Below are 25,211 nucleotides of genomic sequence, written 5' to 3'. Positions count from 1 at the left end.
GACAAGGGGCCTGGGGCTGCAACGCTGGGGATTGGGGACCCCCGAGCCCCAGGGCCAGACTACCACTGCTGCCGTCCACCACCTGGGCCACTAGGGGCGCTGTCTCTCATTGAGGGCTGGAGAAGGGGCAGGGCCCTCCGAGCCCCCGCGGACCTTCGATGGCCCCCGCCCCAAAGCGCTTGGGCCCACGTTCCCACTCCTCAGCGCCCTCAGCTCGGCCTGCCCCTCCGCTCGCTGCACATCCAGCAGATCGGGCTTGCCGGACTCCTGGGGGCTAACCCGACCTCTAGGTGGGCTCCTGAGGGGCCCCATCCAAGGGGCCTGGCGCCCTAACGCCGGGGATTGGGAAGCTCCAAACCCCAGCACTGGACTCACCCTGCAGCCCACCGCCACCTGGGCCGTAGGGGCGCCACCGGTCATTCAGGGCGGGAGAACGGGTAGGGCCCTCCGAGTCCCCGGCGAGCTTCGAAGGCCCCGTGCGCCAAAACACTTGGGCCCTCGCTCCATCTCTCCAGCGCCCTCCCCTCCGCCCCACCCCCCGCTCGCCACACCGCCGGTGGATCCTGCCTGCCGGCGTCCTGAGGGCTAATCCTAAACCTAGGTGGGCCCCCGAAGAGCCCATCCCAAGGGGCCTGGCACCGCAACTCCAGGCATTGGGGACCCCCAGCCCCAGGGCAAGACTAACACTGCTGCCCCTCCACCACCTGGGCACTCGGGGCGCTGCCGCTCATTCAGGGCTGGAGGAGGGGCAGGGCCCTCTGAGCCCCCGCCGACCTTTGATGGCCCCCCGCCCCAAAGCGCTTGGGCCCACGTTCCCACCAGTCAGCGCCCTCACCTCAAGCGGCCCCTCCGCTCGAAAGACAGCAGGCGGATCGGACCTGCCGGCCACCTGGGGGTAACCTTAACCCTAGGGCGGTCCCCGAGGGACCCCTCCAAGGGGCCTTGCGCAGCCACGCCGGGGATCCTGGACGTCTTAGCCCCAGGGCCGTACTCACCCTGCAGCCCCCTGGCACCCGGGCTGCTAGGGGCACCGCCGGTCATTCAGGCGGGAGAAGGGGCAGGGCCCTCCTATCCCCGACCTCCTTCGAAGGCCCCCGCGCCAAAACCTGTGGGCCCACGGTCCCGCTCTCCAGCTCCCTCCCCTCGGCCCGCCCCACCGCGAGCCACACAGCCAGGGGATTGGGCCTGAAGGCCTCCTGGGGGCTAACCCAAACCCTAGGTGGGTCCCCGAGGGGCCCATCCCAAGGGGCTTGGCGCCCCAACGCCGGCGATTGGGAACCTCCAAACCCCAGCGCTGGACTCACCCTGCAGCCCCCCGCCACCCGGGCCGCTAGGGGCGCCCCCCAGTCATTCAGGCGGGAGAAGGGGCAGGGCCCTCCGAGCCCCCGCCGACCTTCGACGGCCCCCCCGCCCCAAAGGGCTTGGGCCCACGTTCCCACTAGTCAGCGCCCTCACCTCAACCCGCCCCTCCGCTCGAAACACAGCAGGCGGATTGGACCTGCCGGACTCCTGGGGGCTAACCCGAACCCTAGGTGGGTTCCCGAGGGGCCCCTCCCAAGGGGCTTGGCGACCCAACGCCGGGGATTGGGAACCACCGAACCCCAGCGGTGGAATCACCCTGCAGCCCCCCACCACTCCGGCCACTAGGGACGCCGCCGGTCATTCAGGCGAGAGAAGGAGCAGGGCCCTCCTAGCCCCTGATGACCTTCGAAGGCCCCCGCCCCAAACCGCTTGGGCCCACGTTCCCACTCCTCAGCGCCCTCAGCTTGGCCTGCCCCTCCGCTCGCTGCACATCCAGCAGATCGGGCTTGCCGGACTCCTGGGGGCTAACCCGACCTCTAGGTGGGCTCCTGAGGGGCCCCATCCAAGGGGCCTGGCGCCCTAACGCCGGGGATTGGGAAGCTCCAAACCCCAGCACTGGACTCACCCTGCAGCCCACCGCCACCTGGGCCGTAGGGGCGCCACCGGTCATTCAGGGCGGGAGAACGGGTAGGGCCCTCCGAGTCCCCGGCGAGCTTCGAAGGCCCCGTGCGCCAAAACACTTGGGCCCTCGCTCCATCTCTCCAGCGCCCTCCCCTCCGCCCCACCCCCCGCTCGCCGCACATCCAGCAGGTCGGGCTTGCCGGCCTCCCGGGGGCTAACACTAACTCTAGGTGGGCTCCTGAGGGGCCCCACCCAAGGGGCCTGGCGCCTCAACAACGGAGATTGGGGACCCGAGACCCAGCGCCGGACTCACCCTGCAGCCCCCCGCCACCTGGGCCGCTAGGGGGCCCGCTGGTCATTCAGGGCGTGAGAACGGGCAGGGCCCTCTGTGCCGCAGGCAACCTTCGAAGTCCCCCCCGCTCCAAAATGTTTGGGCCAAGGCTCCAGCTCGCCAGCGCCCTCACTCCGCTCGCCCCTCCACTCGCTGCAAAGCGGGCATTTCGGGCCTGCCGGCATCCTTCTTGCTAACCCTAACCCTAGGTCAGTCCCCGAGAGGCCCCTGACAAGGGGCCTGGGGCTGCAACGCTGGGGATTGGGGACCCCCGAGCCCCAGGGCCAGACTACCACTGCTGCCGTCCACCACCTGGGCCACTAGGGGCGCTGTCTCTCATTGAGGGCTGGAGAAGGGGCAGGGCCCTCCGAGCCCCCGCGGACCTTCGATGGCCCCCGCCCCAAAGCGCTTGGGCCCACGTTCCCACTCCTCAGCGCCCTCAGCTCGGCCTGCCCCTCCGCTCGCTGCACATCCAGCAGATCGGGCTTGCCGGACTCCTGGGGGCTAACCCGACCTCTAGGTGGGCTCCTGAGGGGCCCCATCCAAGGGGCCTGGCGCCCTAACGCCGGGGATTGGGAAGCTCCAAACCCCAGCACTGGACTCACCCTGCAGCCCACCGCCACCTGGGCCGTAGGGGCGCCACCGGTCATTCAGGGCGGGAGAACGGGTAGGGCCCTCCGAGTCCCCGGCGAGCTTCGAAGGCCCCGTGCGCCAAAACACTTGGGCCCTCGCTCCATCTCTCCAGCGCCCTCCCCTCCGCCCCACCCCCCGCTCGCCACACCGCCGGTGGATCCTGCCTGCCGGCGTCCTGAGGGCTAATCCTAAACCTAGGTGGGCCCCCGAAGAGCCCATCCCAAGGGGCCTGGCACCGCAACTCCAGGCATTGGGGACCCCCAGCCCCAGGGCAAGACTAACACTGCTGCCCCTCCACCACCTGGGCACTCGGGGCGCTGCCGCTCATTCAGGGCTGGAGGAGGGGCAGGGCCCTCTGAGCCCCCGCCGACCTTTGATGGCCCCCCGCCCCAAAGCGCTTGGGCCCACGTTCCCACCAGTCAGCGCCCTCACCTCAAGCGGCCCCTCCGCTCGAAAGACTGCAGGCGGATCGGACCTGCCGGCCACCTGGGGGTAACCTTAACCCTAGGGCGGTCCCCGAGGGACCCCTCCAAGGGGCCTTGCGCAGCCACGCCGGGGATCCTGGACGTCTTAGCCCCAGGGCCGTACTCACCCTGCAGCCCCCTGGCACCCGGGCTGCTAGGGGCACCGCCGGTCATTCAGGCGGGAGAAGGGGCAGGGCCCTCCTATCCCCGACCTCCTTCGAAGGCCCCCGCGCCAAAACCTGTGGGCCCACGGTCCCGCTCTCCAGCTCCCTCCCCTCGGCCCGCCCCACCGCGAGCCACACAGCCAGGGGATTGGGCCTGAAGGCCTCCTGGGGGCTAACCCAAACCCTAGGTGGGTCCCCGAGGGGCCCATCCCAAGGGGCTTGGCGCCCCAACGCCGGCGATTGGGAACCTCCAAACCCCAGCGCTGGACTCACCCTGCAGCCCCCCGCCACCCGGGCCGCTAGGGGCGCCCCCCAGTCATTCAGGCGGGAGAAGGGGCAGGGCCCTCCGAGCCCCCGCCGACCTTCGACGGCCCCCCCGCCCCAAAGGGCTTGGGCCCACGTTCCCACTAGTCAGCGCCCTCACCTCAACCCGCCCCTCCGCTCGAAACACAGCAGGCGGATTGGACCTGCCGGACTCCTGGGGGCTAACCCGAACCCTAGGTGGGTCCCCGAGGGGCCCCTCCCAAGGGGCTTGGCGACCCAACGCCGGGGATTGGGAACCACCGAACCCCAGCGGTGGAATCACCCTGCAGCCCCCCACCACTCCGGCCGCTAGGGACGCCGCCGGTCATTCAGGCGGGAGAAGGAGCAGGGCCCTCCTAGCCCCTGATGACCTTCGAAGGCCCCCGCGCCAAAACGGTTGGGCCCACGCTCCCACTCCTCAGCACCCTCAGCTCGGCCTACCCCTCTGCTCGCCGCACATCCAGCAGGTCGGGCTTGCCGGCCTCCCGGGGGCTAACACTAACTCTAGGTGGGCTCCTGAGGGGCCCCACCCAAGGGGCCTGGCGCCTCAACGCCAGAGATTGGGGACCCGAGACCCAGCGCCGGACTCACCCTGCAGCCCCCCGCCACCTGGGCCGCTAGGGGGCCCGCCGGTCATTCAGGGCGTGAGAACTGGCAGGGCCCTCTGTGCCGCAGGCAACCTTCGAAGGCCCCCCCCCCCCGCTCCAAAATGTTTGGGCCAAGGCTCCAGCTCGCCAGCGCCCTCACTCCGCTCGCCCCTCCACTCGCTGCACAGCGGGCATTTCGGGCCTGCCGGCATCCTTCTTGCTAACCCTAACCCTAGGTCAGTCCCCGAGAGGCCCCTGACAAGGGGCCTGGGGCTGCAACGCTGGGGATTGGGGACCCCCGAGCCCCAGGGCCAGACTACCACTGCTGCCGTCCACCACCTGGGCCACTAGGGGCGCTGTCTCTCATTGAGGGCTGGAGAAGGGGCAGGGCCCTCCGAGCCCCCGCGGACCTTCGATGGCCCCCGCCCCAAAGCGCTTGGGCCCACGTTCCCACTCCTCAGCGCCCTCAGCTCGGCCTGCCCCTCCGCTCGCTGCACATCCAGCAGATCGGGCTTGCCGGACTCCTGGGGGCTAACCCGACCTCTAGGTGGGCTCCTGAGGGGCCCCATCCAAGGGGCCTGGCGCCCTAACGCCGGGGATTGGGAAGCTCCAAACCCCAGCACTGGACTCACCCTGCAGCCCACCGCCACCTGGGCCGTAGGGGCGCCACCGGTCATTCAGGGCGGGAGAACGGGTAGGGCCCTCCGAGTCCCCGGCGAGCTTCGAAGGCCCCGTGCGCCAAAACACTTGGGCCCTCGCTCCATCTCTCCAGCGCCCTCCCCTCCGCCCCACCCCCCGCTCGCCACACCGCCGGTGGATCCTGCCTGCCGGCGTCCTGAGGGCTAATCCTAAACCTAGGTGGGCCCCCGAAGAGCCCATCCCAAGGGGCCTGGCACCGCAACTCCAGGCATTGGGGACCCCCAGCCCCAGGGCAAGACTAACACTGCTGCCCCTCCACCACCTGGGCACTCGGGGCGCTGCCGCTCATTCAGGGCTGGAGGAGGGGCAGGGCCCTCTGAGCCCCCGCCGACCTTTGATGGCCCCCCGCCCCAAAGCGCTTGGGCCCACGTTCCCACCAGTCAGCGCCCTCACCTCAAGCGGCCCCTCCGCTCGAAAGACTGCAGGCGGATCGGACCTGCCGGCCACCTGGGGGTAACCTTAACCCTAGGGCGGTCCCCGAGGGACCCCTCCAAGGGGCCTTGCGCAGCCACGCCGGGGATCCTGGCCGTCTTAGCCCCAGGGCCGTACTCACCCTGCAGCCCCCTGGCACCCGGGCTGCTAGGGGCACCGCCGGTCATTCAGGCGGGAGAAGGGGCAGGGCCCTCCTATCCCCGACCTCCTTCGAAGGCCCCCGCGCCAAAACCTGTGGGCCCACGGTCCCGCTCTCCAGCTCCCTCCCCTCGGCCCGCCCCACCGCGAGCCACACAGCCAGGGGATTGGGCCTGAAGGCCTCCTGGGGGCTAACCCAAACCCTAGGTGGGTCCCCGAGGGGCCCATCCCAAGGGGCTTGGCGCCCCAACGCCGGCGATTGGGAACCTCCAAACCCCAGCGCTGGACTCACCCTGCAGCCCCCCGCCACCCGGGCCGCTAGGGGCGCCCCCCAGTCATTCAGGCGGGAGAAGGGGCAGGGCCCTCCGAGCCCCCGCCGACCTTCGACGGCCCCCCCGCCCCAAAGGGCTTGGGCCCACGTTCCCACTAGTCAGCGCCCTCACCTCAACCCGCCCCTCCGCTCGAAACACAGCAGGCGGATTGGACCTGCCGGACTCCTGGGGGCTAACCCGAACCCTAGGTGGGTCCCCGAGGGGCCCCTCCCAAGGGGCTTGGCGACCCAACGCCGGGGATTGGGAACCACCGAACCCCAGCGGTGGAATCACCCTGCAGCCCCCCACCACTCCGGCCGCTAGGGACGCCGCCGGTCATTCAGGCGGGAGAAGGAGCAGGGCCCTCCTAGCCCCTGATGACCTTCGAAGGCCCCCGCGCCAAAACGGTTGGGCCCACGCTCCCACTCCTCAGCACCCTCAGCTCGGCCTACCCCTCTGCTCGCCGCACATCCAGCAGGTCGGGCTTGCCGGCCTCCCGGGGGCTAACACTAACTCTAGGTGGGCTCCTGAGGGGCCCCACCCAAGGGGCCTGGCGCCTCAACGCCGGAGATTGGGGACCCGAGACCCAGCGCCGGACTCACCCTGCAGCCCCCCGCCACCTGGGCCGCTAGGGGGCCCGCCGGTCATTCAGGGCGTGAGAACTGGCAGGGCCCTCTGTGCCGCAGGCAACCTTCGAAGGCCCCCCCCCCGCTCCAAAATGTTTGGGCCAAGGCTCCAGCTCGCCAGCGCCCTCACTCCGCTCGCCCCTCCACTCGCTGCACAGCGGGCATTTCGGGCCTGCCGGCATCCTTCTTGCTAACCCTAACCCTAGGTCAGTCCCCGAGAGGCCCCTGACAAGGGGCCTGGGGCTGCAACGCTGGGGATTGGGGACCCCCGAGCCCCAGGGCCAGACTACCACTGCTGCCGTCCACCACCTGGGCCACTAGGGGCGCTGTCTCTCATTGAGGGCTGGAGAAGGGGCAGGGCCCTCCGAGCCCCCGCGGACCTTCGATGGCCCCCGCCCCAAAGCGCTTGGGCCCACGTTCCCACTCCTCAGCGCCCTCAGCTCGGCCTGCCCCTCCGCTCGCTGCACATCCAGCAGATCGGGCTTGCCGGACTCCTGGGGGCTAACCCGACCTCTAGGTGGGCTCCTGAGGGGCCCCATCCAAGGGGCCTGGCGCCCTAACGCCGGGGATTGGGAAGCTCCAAACCCCAGCACTGGACTCACCCTGCAGCCCACCGCCACCTGGGCCGTAGGGGCGCCACCGGTCATTCAGGGCGGGAGAACGGGTAGGGCCCTCCGAGTCCCCGGCGAGCTTCGAAGGCCCCGTGCGCCAAAACACTTGGGCCCTCGCTCCATCTCTCCAGCGCCCTCCCCTCCGCCCCACCCCCCGCTCGCCACACCGCCGGTGGATCCTGCCTGCCGGCGTCCTGAGGGCTAATCCTAAACCTAGGTGGGCCCCCGAAGAGCCCATCCCAAGGGGCCTGGCACCGCAACTCCAGGCATTGGGGACCCCCAGCCCCAGGGCAAGACTAACACTGCTGCCCCTCCACCACCTGGGCACTCGGGGCGCTGCCGCTCATTCAGGGCTGGAGGAGGGGCAGGGCCCTCTGAGCCCCCGCCGACCTTTGATGGCCCCCCGCCCCAAAGCGCTTGGGCCCACGTTCCCACCAGTCAGCGCCCTCACCTCAAGCGGCCCCTCCGCTCGAAAGACTGCAGGCGGATCGGACCTGCCGGCCACCTGGGGGTAACCTTAACCCTAGGGCGGTCCCCGAGGGACCCCTCCAAGGGGCCTTGCGCAGCCACGCCGGGGATCCTGGACGTCTTAGCCCCAGGGCCGTACTCACCCTGCAGCCCCCTGGCACCCGGGCTGCTAGGGGCACCGCCGGTCATTCAGGCGGGAGAAGGGGCAGGGCCCTCCTATCCCCGACCTCCTTCGAAGGCCCCCGCGCCAAAACCTGTGGGCCCACGGTCCCGCTCTCCAGCTCCCTCCCCTCGGCCCGCCCCACCGCGAGCCACACAGCCAGGGGATTGGGCCTGAAGGCCTCCTGGGGGCTAACCCAAACCCTAGGTGGGTCCCCGAGGGGCCCATCCCAAGGGGCTTGGCGCCCCAACGCCGGCGATTGGGAACCTCCAAACCCCAGCGCTGGACTCACCCTGCAGCCCCCCGCCACCCGGGCCGCTAGGGGCGCCCCCCAGTCATTCAGGCGGGAGAAGGGGCAGGGCCCTCCGAGCCCCCGCCGACCTTCGACGGCCCCCCCGCCCCAAAGGGCTTGGGCCCACGTTCCCACTAGTCAGCGCCCTCACCTCAACCCGCCCCTCCGCTCGAAACACAGCAGGCGGATTGGACCTGCCGGACTCCTGGGGGCTAACCCGAACCCTAGGTGGGTCCCCGAGGGGCCCCTCCCAAGGGGCTTGGCGACCCAACGCCGGGGATTGGGAACCACCGAACCCCAGCGGTGGAATCACCCTGCAGCCCCCCACCACTCCGGCCGCTAGGGACGCCGCCGGTCATTCAGGCGGGAGAAGGAGCAGGGCCCTCCTAGCCCCTGATGACCTTCGAAGGCCCCCGCGCCAAAACGGTTGGGCCCACGCTCCCACTCCTCAGCACCCTCAGCTCGGCCTACCCCTCTGCTCGCCGCACATCCAGCAGGTCGGGCTTGCCGGCCTCCCGGGGGCTAACACTAACTCTAGGTGGGCTCCTGAGGGGCCCCACCCAAGGGGCCTGGCGCCTCAACGCCGGAGATTGGGGACCCGAGACCCAGCGCCGGACTCACCCTGCAGCCCCCCGCCACCTGGGCCGCTAGGGGGCCCGCCGGTCATTCAGGGCGTGAGAACGGGCAGGGCCCTCTGTGCCGCAGGCAACCTTCGAAGGCCCCCCCCCCGCTCCAAAATGTTTGGGCCAAGGCTCCAGCTCGCCAGCGCCCTCACTCCGCTCGCCCCTCCACTCGCTGCACAGCGGGCATTTCGGGCCTGCCGGCATCCTTCTTGCTAACCCTAACCCTAGGTCAGTCCCCGAGAGGCCCCTGACAAGGGGCCTGGGGCTGCAACGCTGGGGATTGGGGACCCCCGAGCCCCAGGGCCAGACTACCACTGCTGCCGTCCACCACCTGGGCCACTAGGGGCGCTGTCTCTCATTGAGGGCTGGAGAAGGGGCAGGGCCCTCCGAGCCCCCGCGGACCTTCGATGGCCCCCGCCCCAAAGCGCTTGGGCCCACGTTCCCACTCCTCAGCGCCCTCAGCTCGGCCTGCCCCTCCGCTCGCTGCACATCCAGCAGATCGGGCTTGCCGGACTCCTGGGGGCTAACCCGACCTCTAGGTGGGCTCCTGAGGGGCCCCATCCAAGGGGCCTGGCGCCCTAACGCCGGGGATTGGGAAGCTCCAAACCCCAGCACTGGACTCACCCTGCAGCCCACCGCCACCTGGGCCGTAGGGGCGCCACCGGTCATTCAGGGCGGGAGAACGGGTAGGGCCCTCCGAGTCCCCGGCGAGCTTCGAAGGCCCCGTGCGCCAAAACACTTGGGCCCTCGCTCCATCTCTCCAGCGCCCTCCCCTCCGCCCCACCCCCCGCTCGCCACACCGCCGGTGGATCCTGCCTGCCGGCGTCCTGAGGGCTAATCCTAAACCTAGGTGGGCCCCCGAAGAGCCCATCCCAAGGGGCCTGGCACCGCAACTCCAGGCATTGGGGACCCCCAGCCCCAGGGCAAGACTAACACTGCTGCCCCTCCACCACCTGGGCACTCGGGGCGCTGCCGCTCATTCAGGGCTGGAGGAGGGGCAGGGCCCTCTGAGCCCCCGCCGACCTTTGATGGCCCCCCGCCCCAAAGCGCTTGGGCCCACGTTCCCACCAGTCAGCGCCCTCACCTCAAGCGGCCCCTCCGCTCGAAAGACTGCAGGCGGATCGGACCTGCCGGCCACCTGGGGGTAACCTTAACCCTAGGGCGGTCCCCGAGGGACCCCTCCAAGGGGCCTTGCGCAGCCACGCCGGGGATCCTGGACGTCTTAGCCCCAGGGCCGTACTCACCCTGCAGCCCCCTGGCACCCGGGCTGCTAGGGGCACCGCCGGTCATTCAGGCGGGAGAAGGGGCAGGGCCCTCCTATCCCCGACCTCCTTCGAAGGCCCCCGCGCCAAAACCTGTGGGCCCACGGTCCCGCTCTCCAGCTCCCTCCCCTCGGCCCGCCCCACCGCGAGCCACACAGCCAGGGGATTGGGCCTGAAGGCCTCCTGGGGGCTAACCCAAACCCTAGGTGGGTCCCCGAGGGGCCCATCCCAAGGGGCTTGGCGCCCCAACGCCGGCGATTGGGAACCTCCAAACCCCAGCGCTGGACTCACCCTGCAGCCCCCCGCCACCCGGGCCGCTAGGGGCGCCCCCCAGTCATTCAGGCGGGAGAAGGGGCAGGGCCCTCCGAGCCCCCGCCGACCTTCGACGGCCCCCCCGCCCCAAAGGGCTTCGGCCCACGTTCCCACTAGTCAGCGCCCTCACCTCAACCCGCCCCTCCGCTCGAAACACAGCAGGCGGATTGGACCTGCCGGACTCCTGGGGGCTAACCCGAACCCTAGGTGGGTCCCCGAGGGGCCCCTCCCAAGGGGCTTGGCGACCCAACGCCGGGGATTGGGAACCACCGAACCCCAGCGGTGGAATCACCCTGCAGCCCCCCACCACTCCGGCCGCTAGGGACGCCGCCGGTCATTCAGGCGGGAGAAGGAGCAGGGCCCTCCTAGCCCCTGATGACCTTCGAAGGCCCCCGCGCCAAAACGGTTGGGCCCACGCTCCCACTCCTCAGCACCCTCAGCTCGGCCTACCCCTCTGCTCGCCGCACATCCAGCAGGTCGGGCTTGCCGGCCTCCCGGGGGCTAACACTAACTCTAGGTGGGCTCCTGAGGGGCCCCACCCAAGGGGCCTGGCGCCTCAACGCCGGAGATTGGGGACCCGAGACCCAGCGCCGGACTCACCCTGCAGCCCCCCGCCACCTGGGCCGCTAGGGGGCCCGCCGGTCATTCAGGGCGTGAGAACGGGCAGGGCCCTCTGTGCCGCAGGCAACCTTCGAAGGCCCCCCCCCGCTCCAAAATGTTTGGGCCAAGGCTCCAGCTCGCCAGCGCCCTCACTCCGCTCGCCCCTCCACTCGCTGCACAGCGGGCATTTCGGGCCTGCCGGCATCCTTCTTGCTAACCCTAACCCTAGGTCAGTCCCCGAGAGGCCCCTGACAAGGGGCCTGGGGCTGCAACGCTGGGGATTGGGGACCCCCGAGCCCCAGGGCCAGACTACCACTGCTGCCGTCCACCACCTGGGCCACTAGGGGCGCTGTCTCTCATTGAGGGCTGGAGAAGGGGCAGGGCCCTCCGAGCCCCCGCGGACCTTCGATGGCCCCCGCCCCAAAGCGCTTGGGCCCACGTTCCCACTCCTCAGCGCCCTCAGCTCGGCCTGCCCCTCCGCTCGCTGCACATCCAGCAGATCGGGCTTGCCGGACTCCTGGGGGCTAACCCGACCTCTAGGTGGGCTCCTGAGGGGCCCCATCCAAGGGGCCTGGCGCCCTAACGCCGGGGATTGGGAAGCTCCAAACCCCAGCACTGGACTCACCCTGCAGCCCACCGCCACCTGGGCCGTAGGGGCGCCACCGGTCATTCAGGGCGGGAGAACGGGTAGGGCCCTCCGAGTCCCCGGCGAGCTTCGAAGGCCCCGTGCGCCAAAACACTTGGGCCCTCGCTCCATCTCTCCAGCGCCCTCCCCTCCGCCCCACCCCCCGCTCGCCACACCGCCGGTGGATCCTGCCTGCCGGCGTCCTGAGGGCTAATCCTAAACCTAGGTGGGCCCCCGAAGAGCCCATCCCAAGGGGCCTGGCACCGCAACTCCAGGCATTGGGGACCCCCAGCCCCAGGGCAAGACTAACACTGCTGCCCCTCCACCACCTGGGCACTCGGGGCGCTGCCGCTCATTCAGGGCTGGAGGAGGGGCAGGGCCCTCTGAGCCCCCGCCGACCTTTGATGGCCCCCCGCCCCAAAGCGCTTGGGCCCACGTTCCCACCAGTCAGCGCCCTCACCTCAAGCGGCCCCTCCGCTCGAAAGACTGCAGGCGGATCGGACCTGCCGGCCACCTGGGGGTAACCTTAACCCTAGGGCGGTCCCCGAGGGACCCCTCCAAGGGGCCTTGCGCAGCCACGCCGGGGATCCTGGACGTCTTAGCCCCAGGGCCGTACTCACCCTGCAGCCCCCTGGCACCCGGGCTGCTAGGGGCACCGCCGGTCATTCAGGCGGGAGAAGGGGCAGGGCCCTCCTATCCCCGACCTCCTTCGAAGGCCCCCGCGCCAAAACCTGTGGGCCCACGGTCCCGCTCTCCAGCTCCCTCCCCTCGGCCCGCCCCACCGCGAGCCACACAGCCAGGGGATTGGGCCTGAAGGCCTCCTGGGGGCTAACCCAAACCCTAGGTGGGTCCCCGAGGGGCCCATCCCAAGGGGCTTGGCGCCCCAACGCCGGCGATTGGGAACCTCCAAACCCCAGCGCTGGACTCACCCTGCAGCCCCCCGCCACCCGGGCCGCTAGGGGCGCCCCCCAGTCATTCAGGCGGGAGAAGGGGCAGGGCCCTCCGAGCCCCCGCCGACCTTCGACGGCCCCCCCGCCCCAAAGGGCTTCGGCCCACGTTCCCACTAGTCAGCGCCCTCACCTCAACCCGCCCCTCCGCTCGAAACACAGCAGGCGGATTGGACCTGCCGGACTCCTGGGGGCTAACCCGAACCCTAGGTGGGTCCCCGAGGGGCCCCTCCCAAGGGGCTTGGCGACCCAACGCCGGGGATTGGGAACCACCGAACCCCAGCGGTGGAATCACCCTGCAGCCCCCCACCACTCCGGCCGCTAGGGACGCCGCCGGTCATTCAGGCGGGAGAAGGAGCAGGGCCCTCCTAGCCCCTGATGACCTTCGAAGGCCCCCGCGCCAAAACGGTTGGGCCCACGCTCCCACTCCTCAGCACCCTCAGCTCGGCCTACCCCTCTGCTCGCCGCACATCCAGCAGGTCGGGCTTGCCGGCCTCCCGGGGGCTAACACTAACTCTAGGTGGGCTCCTGAGGGGCCCCACCCAAGGGGCCTGGCGCCTCAACGCCGGAGATTGGGGACCCGAGACCCAGCGCCGGACTCACCCTGCAGCCCCCCGCCACCTGGGCCGCTAGGGGGCCCGCCGGTCATTCAGGGCGTGAGAACGGGCAGGGCCCTCTGTGCCGCAGGCAACCTTCGAAGGCCCCCCCCCGCTCCAAAATGTTTGGGCCAAGGCTCCAGCTCGCCAGCGCCCTCACTCCGCTCGCCCCTCCACTCGCTGCACAGCGGGCATTTCGGGCCTGCCGGCATCCTTCTTGCTAACCCTAACCCTAGGTCAGTCCCCGAGAGGCCCCTGACAAGGGGCCTGGGGCTGCAACGCTGGGGATTGGGGACCCCCGAGCCCCAGGGCCAGACTACCACTGCTGCCGTCCACCACCTGGGCCACTAGGGGCGCTGTCTCTCATTGAGGGCTGGAGAAGGGGCAGGGCCCTCCGAGCCCCCGCGGACCTTCGATGGCCCCCGCCCCAAAGCGCTTGGGCCCACGTTCCCACTCCTCAGCGCCCTCAGCTCGGCCTGCCCCTCCGCTCGCTGCACATCCAGCAGATCGGGCTTGCCGGACTCCTGGGGGCTAACCCGACCTCTAGGTGGGCTCCTGAGGGGCCCCATCCAAGGGGCCTGGCGCCCTAACGCCGGGGATTGGGAAGCTCCAAACCCCAGCACTGGACTCACCCTGCAGCCCACCGCCACCTGGGCCGTAGGGGCGCCACCGGTCATTCAGGGCGGGAGAACGGGTAGGGCCCTCCGAGTCCCCGGCGAGCTTCGAAGGCCCCGTGCGCCAAAACACTTGGGCCCTCGCTCCATCTCTCCAGCGCCCTCCCCTCCGCCCCACCCCCCGCTCGCCACACCGCCGGTGGATCCTGCCTGCCGGCGTCCTGAGGGCTAATCCTAAACCTAGGTGGGCCCCCGAAGAGCCCATCCCAAGGGGCCTGGCACCGCAACTCCAGGCATTGGGGACCCCCAGCCCCAGGGCAAGACTAACACTGCTGCCCCTCCACCACCTGGGCACTCGGGGCGCTGCCGCTCATTCAGGGCTGGAGGAGGGGCAGGGCCCTCTGAGCCCCCGCCGACCTTTGATGGCCCCCCGCCCCAAAGCGCTTGGGCCCACGTTCCCACCAGTCAGCGCCCTCACCTCAAGCGGCCCCTCCGCTCGAAAGACTGCAGGCGGATCGGACCTGCCGGCCACCTGGGGGTAACCTTAACCCTAGGGCGGTCCCCGAGGGACCCCTCCAAGGGGCCTTGCGCAGCCACGCCGGGGATCCTGGACGTCTTAGCCCCAGGGCCGTACTCACCCTGCAGCCCCCTGGCACCCGGGCTGCTAGGGGCACCGCCGGTCATTCAGGCGGGAGAAGGGGCAGGGCCCTCCTATCCCCGACCTCCTTCGAAGGCCCCCGCGCCAAAACCTGTGGGCCCACGGTCCCGCTCTCCAGCTCCCTCCCCTCGGCCCGCCCCACCGCGAGCCACACAGCCAGGGGATTGGGCCTGAAGGCCTCCTGGGGGCTAACCCAAACCCTAGGTGGGTCCCCGAGGGGCCCATCCCAAGGGGCTTGGCGCCCCAACGCCGGCGATTGGGAACCTCCAAACCCCAGCGCTGGACTCACCCTGCAGCCCCCCGCCACCCGGGCCGCTAGGGGCGCCCCCCAGTCATTCAGGCGGGAGAAGGGGCAGGGCCCTCCGAGCCCCCGCCGACCTTCGACGGCCCCCCCGCCCCAAAGGGCTTGGGCCCACGTTCCCACTAGTCAGCGCCCTCACCTCAACCCGCCCCTCCGCTCGAAACACAGCAGGCGGATTGGACCTGCCGGACTCCTGGGGGCTAACCCGAACCCTAGGTGGGTCCCCGAGGGGCCCCTCCCAAGGGGCTTGGCGACCCAACGCCGGGGATTGGGAACCACCGAACCCCAGCGGTGGAATCACCCTGCAGCCCCCCACCACTCCGGCCGCTAGGGACGCCGCCGGTCATTCAGGCGGGAGAAGGAGCAGGGCCCTCCTAGCCCCTGATGACCTTCGAAGGCCCCCGCGCCAAAACGGTTGGGCCCACGCTCCCACTCCTCAGCACCCTCAGCTCGGCCTACCCCTCTGCTCGCCGCACATCCAGCAGGTCGGGCTTGCCGGCCTCCCGGGGGCTAACACTAACTCTAGGTGGGCTCCTGAGGGGCCCCACCCAAGGGGCCTGGCGCCTCAACGCCGGAGATTGGGGACCCGAGACCCAGCGCCGGACTCACCCTGCAGCCCCCCGCCACCTGGGCCGCTAGGGGGCCCGCCGGTCATTCAGGGCGTGAGAACGGGCAGGGCCCTCTGTGCCGCAGGCAACCTTCGAAGGCCCCCCCCCGCTCCAAAATGTTTGGGCCAAGGCTCCAGCTCGCCAGCGCCCTCACTCCGCTCGCCCCTCCACTCGCTGCACAGCGGGCATTTCGGGCCTGCCGGCATCCTTCTTGCTAACCCTAACCCTAGGTCAGTCCCCGAGAGGCCCCTGACAAGGGGCCTGGGGCTGCAACGCTGGGGATTGGGGACCCCCGAGCCCCAGGGCCAGACTACCACTGCTGCCGTCCACCACCTGGGCCACTAGGGGCGCTGTCTCTCATTGAGGGCTGGAGAAGGGGCAGGGCCCTCCGAGCCCCCGCGGACCTTCGATGGCCCCCGCCCCAAAGGGCTTGGGCCCACGTTCCCACTCCTCAGCGCCCTCAGCTCGGCCTGCCCCTCCGCTCGCTGCACATCCAGCAGATCGGGCTTGCCGGACTCCTGGGGGCTAACCCGACCTCTAGGTGGGCTCCTGAGGGGCCCCATCCAAGGGGCCTGGCGCCCTAACGCCGGGGATTGGGAAGCTCCAAACCCCAGCACTGGACTCACCCTGCAGCCCACCGCCACCTGGGCCGTAGGGGCGCCACCGGTCATTCAGGGCGGGAGAACGGGTAGGGCCCTCCGAGTCCCCGGCGAGCTTCGAAGGCCCCGTGCGCCAAAACACTTGGGCCCTCGCTCCATCTCTCCAGCGCCCTCCCCTCCGCCCCACACCCCGCTCGCCACACCGCCGGTGGATCCTGCCTGCCGGCGTCCTGAGGGCTAATCCTAAACCTAGGTGGGCCCCCGAAGAGCCCATCCCAAGGGGCCTGGCACCGCAACTCCAGGCATTGGGGACCCCCAGCCCCAGGGCAAGACTAACACTGCTGCCCCTCCACCACCTGGGCACTCGGGGCGCTGCCGCTCATTCAGGGCTGGAGGAGGGGCAGGGCCCTCTGAGCCCCCGCCGACCTTTGATGGCCCCCCGCCCCAAAGCGCTTGGGCCCACGTTCCCACCAGTCAGCGCCCTCACCTCAACCCGCCCCTCCGCTCGAAACACAGCAGGCGGATTGGACCTGCCGGACTCCTGGGGGCTAACCCGAACCCTAGGTGGGTCCCCGAGGGGCCCCTCCCAAGGGGCTTGGCGACCCAACGCCGGGGATTGGGAACCACCGAACCCCAGCGGTGGAATCACCCTGCAGCCCCCCACCACTCCGGCCGCTAGGGACGCCGCCGGTCATTCAGGCGGGAGAAGGAGCAGGGCCCTCCTAGCCCCTGATGACCTTCGAAGGCCCCCGCGCCAAAACGGTTGGGCCCACGCTCCCACTCCTCAGCACCCTCAGCTCGGCCTACCCCTCTGCTCGCCGCACATCCAGCAGGTCGGGCTTGCCGGCCTCCCGGGGGCTAACACTAACTCTAGGTGGGCTCCTGAGGGGCCCCACCCAAGGGGCCTGGCGCCTCAACGCCGGAGATTGGGGACCCGAGACCCAGCGCCGGACTCACCCTGCAGCCCCCCGCCACCTGGGCCGCTAGGGGGCCCGCCGGTCATTCAGGGCGTGAGAACGGGCAGGGCCCTCTGTGCCGCAGGCAACCTTCGAAGGCCCCCCCCCCGCTCCAAAATGTTTGGGCCAAGGCTCCAGCTCGCCAGCGCCCTCACTCCGCTCGCCCCTCCACTCGCTGCACAGCGGGCATTTCGGGCCTGCCGGCATCCTTCTTGCTAACCCTAACCCTAGGTCAGTCCCCGAGAGGCCCCTGACAAGGGGCCTGGGGCTGCAACGCTGGGGATTGGGGACCCCCGAGCCCCAGGGCCAGACTACCACTGCTGCCGTCCACCACCTGGGCCACTAGGGGCGCTGTCTCTCATTCAGGGCTGGAGAAGGGGCAGGGCCCTCCGAGCCCCCGCGGACCTTCGATGGCCCCCGCCCCAAAGGGCTTGGGCCCACGTTCCCACTCCTCAGCGCCCTCAGCTCGGCCTGCCCCTCCGCTCGCTGCACATCCAGCAGATCGGGCTTGCCGGACTCCTGGGGGCTAACCCGACCTCTAGGTGGGCTCCTGAGGGGCCCCATCCAAGGGGCCTGGCGCCCTAACGCCGGGGATTGGGAAGCTCCAAACCCCAGCACTGGACTCACCCTGCAGCCCACCGCCACCTGGGCCGTAGGGGCGCCACCGGTCATTCAGGGCGGGAGAACGGGTAGGGCCCTCCGAGTCCCCGGCGAGCTTCGAAGGCCCCGTGCGCCAAAACACTTGGGCCCTCGCTCCATCTCTCCAGCGCCCTCCCCTCCGCCCCACCCCCCGCTCGCCACACCGCCAGTGGATCCTGCCTGCCGGCGTCCTGAGGGCTAATCCTAAACCTAGGTGGGCCCCCGAAGAGCCCATCCCAAGGGGCCTGGCACCGCAACTCCAGGCATTGGGGACCCCCAGCCCCAGGGCAAGACTAACACTGCTGCCCCTCCACCACCTGGGCACTCGGGGCGCTGCCGCTCATTCAGGGCTGGAGGAGGGGCAGGGCCCTCTGAGCCCCCGCCGACCTTTGATGGCCCCCCGCCCCAAAGCGCTTGGGCCCACGTTCCCACCAGTCAGCGCCCTCACCTCAAGCGGCCCCTCCGCTCGAAAGACTGCAGGCGGATCGGACCTGCCGGCCACCTGGGGGTAACCTTAACCCTAGGGCGGTCCCCGAGGGACCCCTCCAAGGGGCCTTGCGCAGCCACGCCGGGGATCCTGGACGTCTTAGCCCCAGGGCCGTACTCACCCTGCAGCCCCCTGGCACCCGGGCTGCTAGGGGCACCGCCGGTCATTCAGGCGGGAGAAGGGGCAGGGCCCTCCTATCCCCGACCTCCTTCGAAGGCCCCCGCGCCAAAACCTGTGGGCCCACGGTCCCGCTCTCCAGCTCCCTCCCCTCGGCCCGCCCCACCGCGAGCCACACAGCCAGGGGATTGGGCCTGAAGGCCTCCTGGGGGCTAACCCAAACCCTAGGTGGGTCCCCGAGGGGCCCATCCCAAGGGGCTTGGCGCCCCAACGCCGGCGATTGGGAACCTCCAAACCCCAGCGCTGGACTCACCCTGCAGCCCCCCGCCACCCGGGCCGCTAGGGGCGCCCCCCAGTCATTCAGGCGGGAGAAGGGGCAGGGCCCTCCGAGCCCCCGCCGACCTTCGACGGCCCCCCCGCCCCAAAGGGCTTGGGCCCACGTTCCCACTAGTCAGCGCCCTCACCTCAACCCGCCCCTCCGCTCGAAACACAGCAGGCGGATTGGACCTGCCGGACTCCTGGGGGCTAACCCGAACCCTAGGTGGGTCCCCGAGGGGCCCCTCCCAAGGGGCTTGGCGACCCAACGCCGGGGATTGGGAACCACCGAACCCCAGCGGTGGAATCACCCTGCAGCCCCCCACCACTCCGGCCGCTAGGGACGCCGCCGGTCATTCAGGCGGGAGAAGGAGCAGGGCCCTCCTAGCCCCTGATGACCTTCGAAGGCCCCCGCGCCAAAACGGTTGGGCCCACGCTCCCACTCCTCAGCACCCTCAGCTCGGCCTACCCCTCTGCTCGCCGCACATCCAGCAGGTCGGGCTTGCCGGCCTCCCGGGGGCTAACACTAACTCTAGGTGGGCTCCTGAGGGGCCCCACCCAAGGGGCCTGGCGCCTCAACGCCGGAGATTGGGGACCCGAGACCCAGCGCCGGACTCACCCTGCAGCCCCCCGCCACCTGGGCCGCTAGGGGGCCCGCCGGTCATTCAGGGCGTGAGAACGGGCAGGGCCCTCTGTGCCGCAGGCAACCTTCGAAGGCCCCCCTGCTCCAAAATGTTTGGGCCAAGGCTCCAGCTCGCCAGCGCCCTCACTCCGCTCGCCCCTCCACTCGCTGCACAGCGGGCATTTCGGGCCTGCCGGCATCCTTCTTGCTAACCCTAACCCTAGGTCAGTCCCCGAGAGGCCCCTGACAAGGGGCCTGGGGCTGCAACGCTGGGGATTGGGGACCCCCGAGCCCCAGGGCCAGACTACCACTGCTGCCGTCCACCACCTGGGCCACAAGGGGCGCTGTCTCTCATTCAGGGCTGGAGAAGGGGCAGGGCCCTCCGAGCCCCCGCGGACCTTCGATGGCCCCCACCCCAAAGGGCTTGGGCCCACGTTCCCACTCCTCAGCGCCCTCAGCTCGGCCTGCCCCTCCGCTCGCTGCACATCCAGCAGATCGGGCTTGCCGGACTCCTGGGGGCTAACCCGACCTCTAGGTGGGCTCCTGAGGGGCCCCATCCATGGGGCCTGGCGCCCTAACGCCGGGGATTGGGAAGCTCCAAACCCCAGCACTGGACTCACCCTGCAGCCCACCGCCACCTGGGCCGTAGGGGCGCCACCGGTCATTCAGGGCGGGAGAACGGGTAGGGCCCTCCGAGTCCCCGGCGAGCTTCGAAGGCCCCGTGCGCCAAAACACTTGGGCCCTCGCTCCATCTCTCCAGCGCCCTCCCCTCCGCCCCACCCCCCGCTCGCCACACCGCCGGTGGATCCTGCCTGCCGGCGTCCTGAGGGCTAATCCTAAACCTAGGTGGGCCCCCGAAGAGCCCATCCCAAGGGGCCTGGCACCGCAACTCCAGGCATTGGGGACCCCCAGCCCCAGGGCAAGACTAACACTGCTGCCCCTCCACCACCTGGGCACTCGGGGCGCTGCCGCTCATTCAGGGCTGGAGGAGGGGCAGGGCCCTCTGAGCCCCCGCCGACCTTTGATGGCCCCCCGCCCCAAAGCGCTTGGGCCCACGTTCCCACCAGTCAGCGCCCTCACCTCAAGCGGCCCCTCCGCTCGAAAGACTGCAGGCGGATCGGACCTGCCGGCCACCTGGGGGTAACCTTAACCCTAGGGCGGTCCCCGAGGGACCCCTCCAAGGGGCCTTGCGCAGCCACGCCGGGGATCCTGGACGTCTTAGCCCCAGGGCCGTACTCACCCTGCAGCCCCCTGGCACCCGGGCTGCTAGGGGCACCGCCGGTCATTCAGGCGGGAGAAGGGGCAGGGCCCTCCTATCCCCGACCTCCTTCGAAGGCCCCCGCGCCAAAACCTGTGGGCCCACGGTCCCGCTCTCCAGCTCCCTCCCCTCGGCCCGCCCCACCGCGAGCCACACAGCCAGGGGATTGGGCCTGAAGGCCTCCTGGGGGCTAACCCAAACCCTAGGTGGGTCCCCGAGGGGCCCATCCCAAGGGGCTTGGCGCCCCAACGCCGGCGATTGGGAACCTCCAAACCCCAGCGCTGGACTCACCCTGCAGCCCCCCGCCACCCGGGCCGCTAGGGGCGCCCCCCAGTCATTCAGGCGGGAGAAGGGGCAGGGCCCTCCGAGCCCCCGCCGACCTTCGACGGCCCCCCCGCCCCAAAGGGCTTGGGCCCACGTTCCCACTAGTCAGCGCCCTCACCTCAACCCGCCCCTCCGCTCGAAACACAGCAGGCGGATTGGACCTGCCGGACTCCTGGGGGCTAACCCGAACCCTAGGTGGGTCCCCGAGGGGCCCCTCCCAAGGGGCTTGGCGACCCAACGCCGGGGATTGGGAACCACCGAACCCCAGCGGTGGAATCACCCTGCAGCCCCCCACCACTCCGGCCGCTAGGGACGCCGCCGGTCATTCAGGCGGGAGAAGGAGCAGGGCCCTCCTAGCCCCTGATGACCTTCGAAGGCCCCCGCGCCAAAACGGTTGGGCCCACGCTCCCACTCCTCAGCACCCTCAGCTCGGCCTACCCCTCTGCTCGCCGCACATCCAGCAGGTCGGGCTTGCCGGCCTCCCGGGGGCTAACACTAACTCTAGGTGGGCTCCTGAGGGGCCCCACCCAAGGGGCCTGGCGCCTCAACGCCGGAGATTGGGGACCCGAGACCCAGCGCCGGACTCACCCTGCAGCCCCCCGCCACCTGGGCCGCTAGGGGGCCCGCCGGTCATTCAGGGCGTGAGAACGGGCAGGGCCCTCTGTGCCGCAGGCAACCTTCGAAGGCCCCCCCCCCGCTCCAAAATGTTTGGGCCAAGGCTCCAGCTCGCCAGCGCCCTCACTCCGCTCGCCCCTCCACTCGCTGCACAGCGGGCATTTCGGGCCTGCCGGCATCCTTCTTGCTAACCCTAACCCTAGGTCAGTCCCCGAGAGGCCCCTGACAAGGGGCCTGGGGCTGCAACGCTGGGGATTGGGGACCCCCGAGCCCCAGGGCCAGACTACCACTGCTGCCGTCCACCACCTGGGCCACAAGGGGCGCTGTCTCTCATTCAGGGCTGGAGAAGGGGCAGGGCCCTCCGAGCCCCCGCGGACCTTCGATGGCCCCCGCCCCAAAGGGCTTGGGCCCACGTTCCCACTCCTCAGCGCCCTCAGCTCGGCCTGCCCCTCCGCTCGCTGCACATCCAGCAGATCGGGCTTGCCGGACTCCTGGGGGCTAACCCGACCTCTAGGTGGGCTCCTGAGGGGCCCCATCCAAGGGGCCTGGCGCCCTAACGCCGGGGATTGGGAAGCTCCAAACCCCAGCACTGGACTCACCCTGCAGCCCACCGCCACCTGGGCCGTAGGGGCGCCACCGGTCATTCAGGGCGGGAGAACGGGTAGGGCCCTCCGAGTCCCCGGCGAGCTTCGAAGGCCCCGTGCGCCAAAACACTTGGGCCCTCGCTCCATCTCTCCAGCGCCCTCCCCTCCGCCCCACCCCCCGCTCGCCACACCGCCGGTGGATCCTGCCTGCCGGCGTCCTGAGGGCTAATCCTAAACCTAGGTGGGCCCCCGAAGAGCCCATCCCAAGGGGCCTGGCACCGCAACTCCAGGCATTGGGGACCCCCAGCCCCAGGGCAAGACTAACACTGCTGCCCCTCCACCACCTGGGCACTCGGGGCGCTGCCGCTCATTCAGGGCTGGAGGAGGGGCAGGGCCCTCTGAGCCCCCGCCGACCTTTGATGGCCCCCCGCCCCAAAGCGCTTGGGCCCACGTTCCCACCAGTCAGCGCCCTCACCTCAAGCGGCCCCTCCGCTCGAAAGACTGCAGGCGGATCGGACCTGCCGGCCACCTGGGGGTAACCTTAACCCTAGGGCGGTCCCCGAGGGACCCCTCCAAGGGGCCTTGCGCAGCCACGCCGGGGATCCTGGACGTCTTAGCCCCAGGGCCGTACTCACCCTGCAGCCCCCTGGCACCCGGGCTGCTAGGGGCACCGCCGGTCATTCAGGCGGGAGAAGGGGCAGGGCCCTCCTATCCCCGACCTCCTTCGAAGGCCCCCGCGCCAAAACCTGTGGGCCCACGGTCCCGCTCTCCAGCTCCCTCCCCTCGGCCCGCCCCACCGCGAGCCACACAGCCAGGGGATTGGGCCTGAAGGCCTCCTGGGGGCTAACCCAAACCCTAGGTGGGTCCCCGAGGGGCCCATCCCAAGGGGCTTGGCGCCCCAACGCCGGCGATTGGGAACCTCCAAACCCCAGCGCTGGACTCACCCTGCAGCCCCCCGCCACCCGGGCCGCTAGGGGCGCCCCCCAGTCATTCAGGCGGGAGAAGGGGCAGGGCCCTCCGAGCCCCCGCCGACCTTCGACGGCCCCCCCGCCCCAAAGGGCTTGGGCCCACGTTCCCACTAGTCAGCGCCCTCACCTCAACCCGCCCCTCCGCTCGAAACACAGCAGGCGGATTGGACCTGCCGGACTCCTGGGGGCTAACCCGAACCCTAGGTGGGTCCCCGAGGGGCCCCTCCCAAGGGGCTTGGCGACCCAACGCCGGGGATTGGGAACCACCGAACCCCAGCGGTGGAATCACCCTGCAGCCCCCCACCACTCCGGCCGCTAGGGACGCCGCCGGTCATTCAGGCGGGAGAAGGAGCAGGGCCCTCCTAGCCCCTGATGACCTTCGAAGGCCCCCGCGCCAAAACGGTTGGGCCCACGCTCCCACTCCTCAGCACCCTCAGCACGGCCTACCCCTCTGCTCGCCGCACATCCAGCAGGTCGGGCTTGCCGGCCTCCCGGGGGCTAACACTAACTCTAGGTGGGCTCCTGAGGGGCCCCACCCAAGGGGCCTGGCGCCTCAACGCCGGAGATTGGGGACCCGAGACCCAGCGCCGGACTCACCCTGCAGCCCCCCGCCACCTGGGCCGCTAGGGGGCCCGCCGGTCATTCAGGGCGTGAGAACGGGCAGGGCCCTCTGTGCCGCAGGCAACCTTCGAAGGCCCCCCCCCGCTCCAAAATGTTTGGGCCAAGGCTCCAGCTCGCCAGCGCCCTCACTCCGCTCGCCCCTCCACTCGCTGCACAGCGGGCATTTCGGGCCTGCCGGCATCCTTCTTGCTAACCCTAACCCTAGGTCAGTCCCCGAGAGGCCCCTGACAAGGGGCCTGGGGCTGCAACGCTGGGGATTGGGGACCCCCGAGCCCCAGGGCCAGACTACCACTGCTGCCGTCCACCACCTGGGCCACTAGGGGCGCTGTCTCTCATTGAGGGCTGGAGAAGGGGCAGGGCCCTCGGAGCCCCCGCGGACCTTCGATGGCCCCCGCCCCAAAGCGCTTGGGCCCACGTTCCCACTCCTCAGCGCCCTCAGCTCGGCCTGCCCCTCCGCTCGCTGCACATCCAGCAGATCGGGCTTGCCGGACTCCTGGGGGCTAACCCGACCTCTAGGTGGGCTCCTGAGGGGCCCCATCCAAGGGGCCTGGCGCCCTAACGCCGGGGATTGGGAAGCTCCAAACCCCAGCACTGGACTCACCCTGCAGCCCACCGCCACCTGGGCCGTAGGGGCGCCACCGGTCATTCAGGGCGGGAGAACGGGTAGGGCCCTCCGAGTCCCCGGCGAGCTTCGAAGGCCCCGTGCGCCAAAACACTTGGGCCCTCGCTCCATCTCTCCAGCGCCCTCCCCTCCGCCCCACCCCCCGCTCGCCACACCGCCGGTGGATCCTGCCTGCCGGCGTCCTGAGGGCTAATCCTAAACCTAGGTGGGCCCCCGAAGAGCCCATCCCAAGGGGCCTGGCACCGCAACTCCAGGCATTGGGGACCCCCAGCCCCAGGGCAAGACTAACACTGCTGCCCCTCCACCACCTGGGCACTCGGGGCGCTGCCGCTCATTCAGGGCTGGAGGAGGGGCAGGGCCCTCTGAGCCCCCGCCGACCTTTGATGGCCCCCCGCCCCAAAGCGCTTGGGCCCACGTTCCCACCAGTCAGCGCCCTCACCTCAAGCGGCCCCTGCGCTCGAAAGACAGCAGGCGGATCGGACCTGCCGGCCACCTGGGGGTAACCTTAACCCTAGGGCGGTCCCCGAGGGACCCCTCCAAGGGGCCTTGCGCAGCCACGCCGGGGATCCTGGACGTCTTAGCCCCAGGGCCGTACTCACCCTGCAGCCCCCTGGCACCCGGGCTGCTAGGGGCACCGCCGGTCATTCAGGCGGGAGAAGGGGCAGGGCCCTCCTATCCCCGACCTCCTTCGAAGGCCCCCGCGCCAAAACCTGTGGGCCCACGGTCCCGCTCTCCAGCTCCCTCCCCTCGGCCCGCCCCACCGCGAGCCACACAGCCAGGGGATTGGGCCTGAAGGCCTCCTGGGGGCTAACCCAAACCCTAGGTGGGTCCCCGAGGGGCCCATCCCAAGGGGCTTGGCGCCCCAACGCCGGCGATTGGGAACCTCCAAACCCCAGCGCTGGACTCACCCTGCAGCCCCCCGCCACCCGGGCCGCTAGGGGCGCCCCCCAGTCATTCAGGCGGGAGAAGGGGCAGGGCCCTCCGAGCCCCCGCCGACCTTCGACGGCCCCCCCGCCCCAAAGGGCTTGGGCCCACGTTCCCACTAGTCAGCGCCCTCACCTCAACCCGCCCCTCCGCTCGAAACACAGCAGGCGGATTGGACCTGCCGGACTCCTGGGGGCTAACCCGAACCCTAGGTGGGTCCCCGAGGGGCCCCTCCCAAGGGGCTTGGCGACCCAACGCCGGGGATTGGGAAC

Source organism: Ursus arctos, unplaced genomic scaffold (genome assembly GCF_023065955.2).
Source record: "Ursus arctos isolate Adak ecotype North America unplaced genomic scaffold, UrsArc2.0 scaffold_31, whole genome shotgun sequence".
In the NCBI taxonomy this organism is placed as follows: Eukaryota; Metazoa; Chordata; class Mammalia; order Carnivora; family Ursidae; genus Ursus; species Ursus arctos.
The sequence above is the reverse complement of the archived record's forward strand: the minus strand, read 5'-3'. Positions refer to the sequence as shown.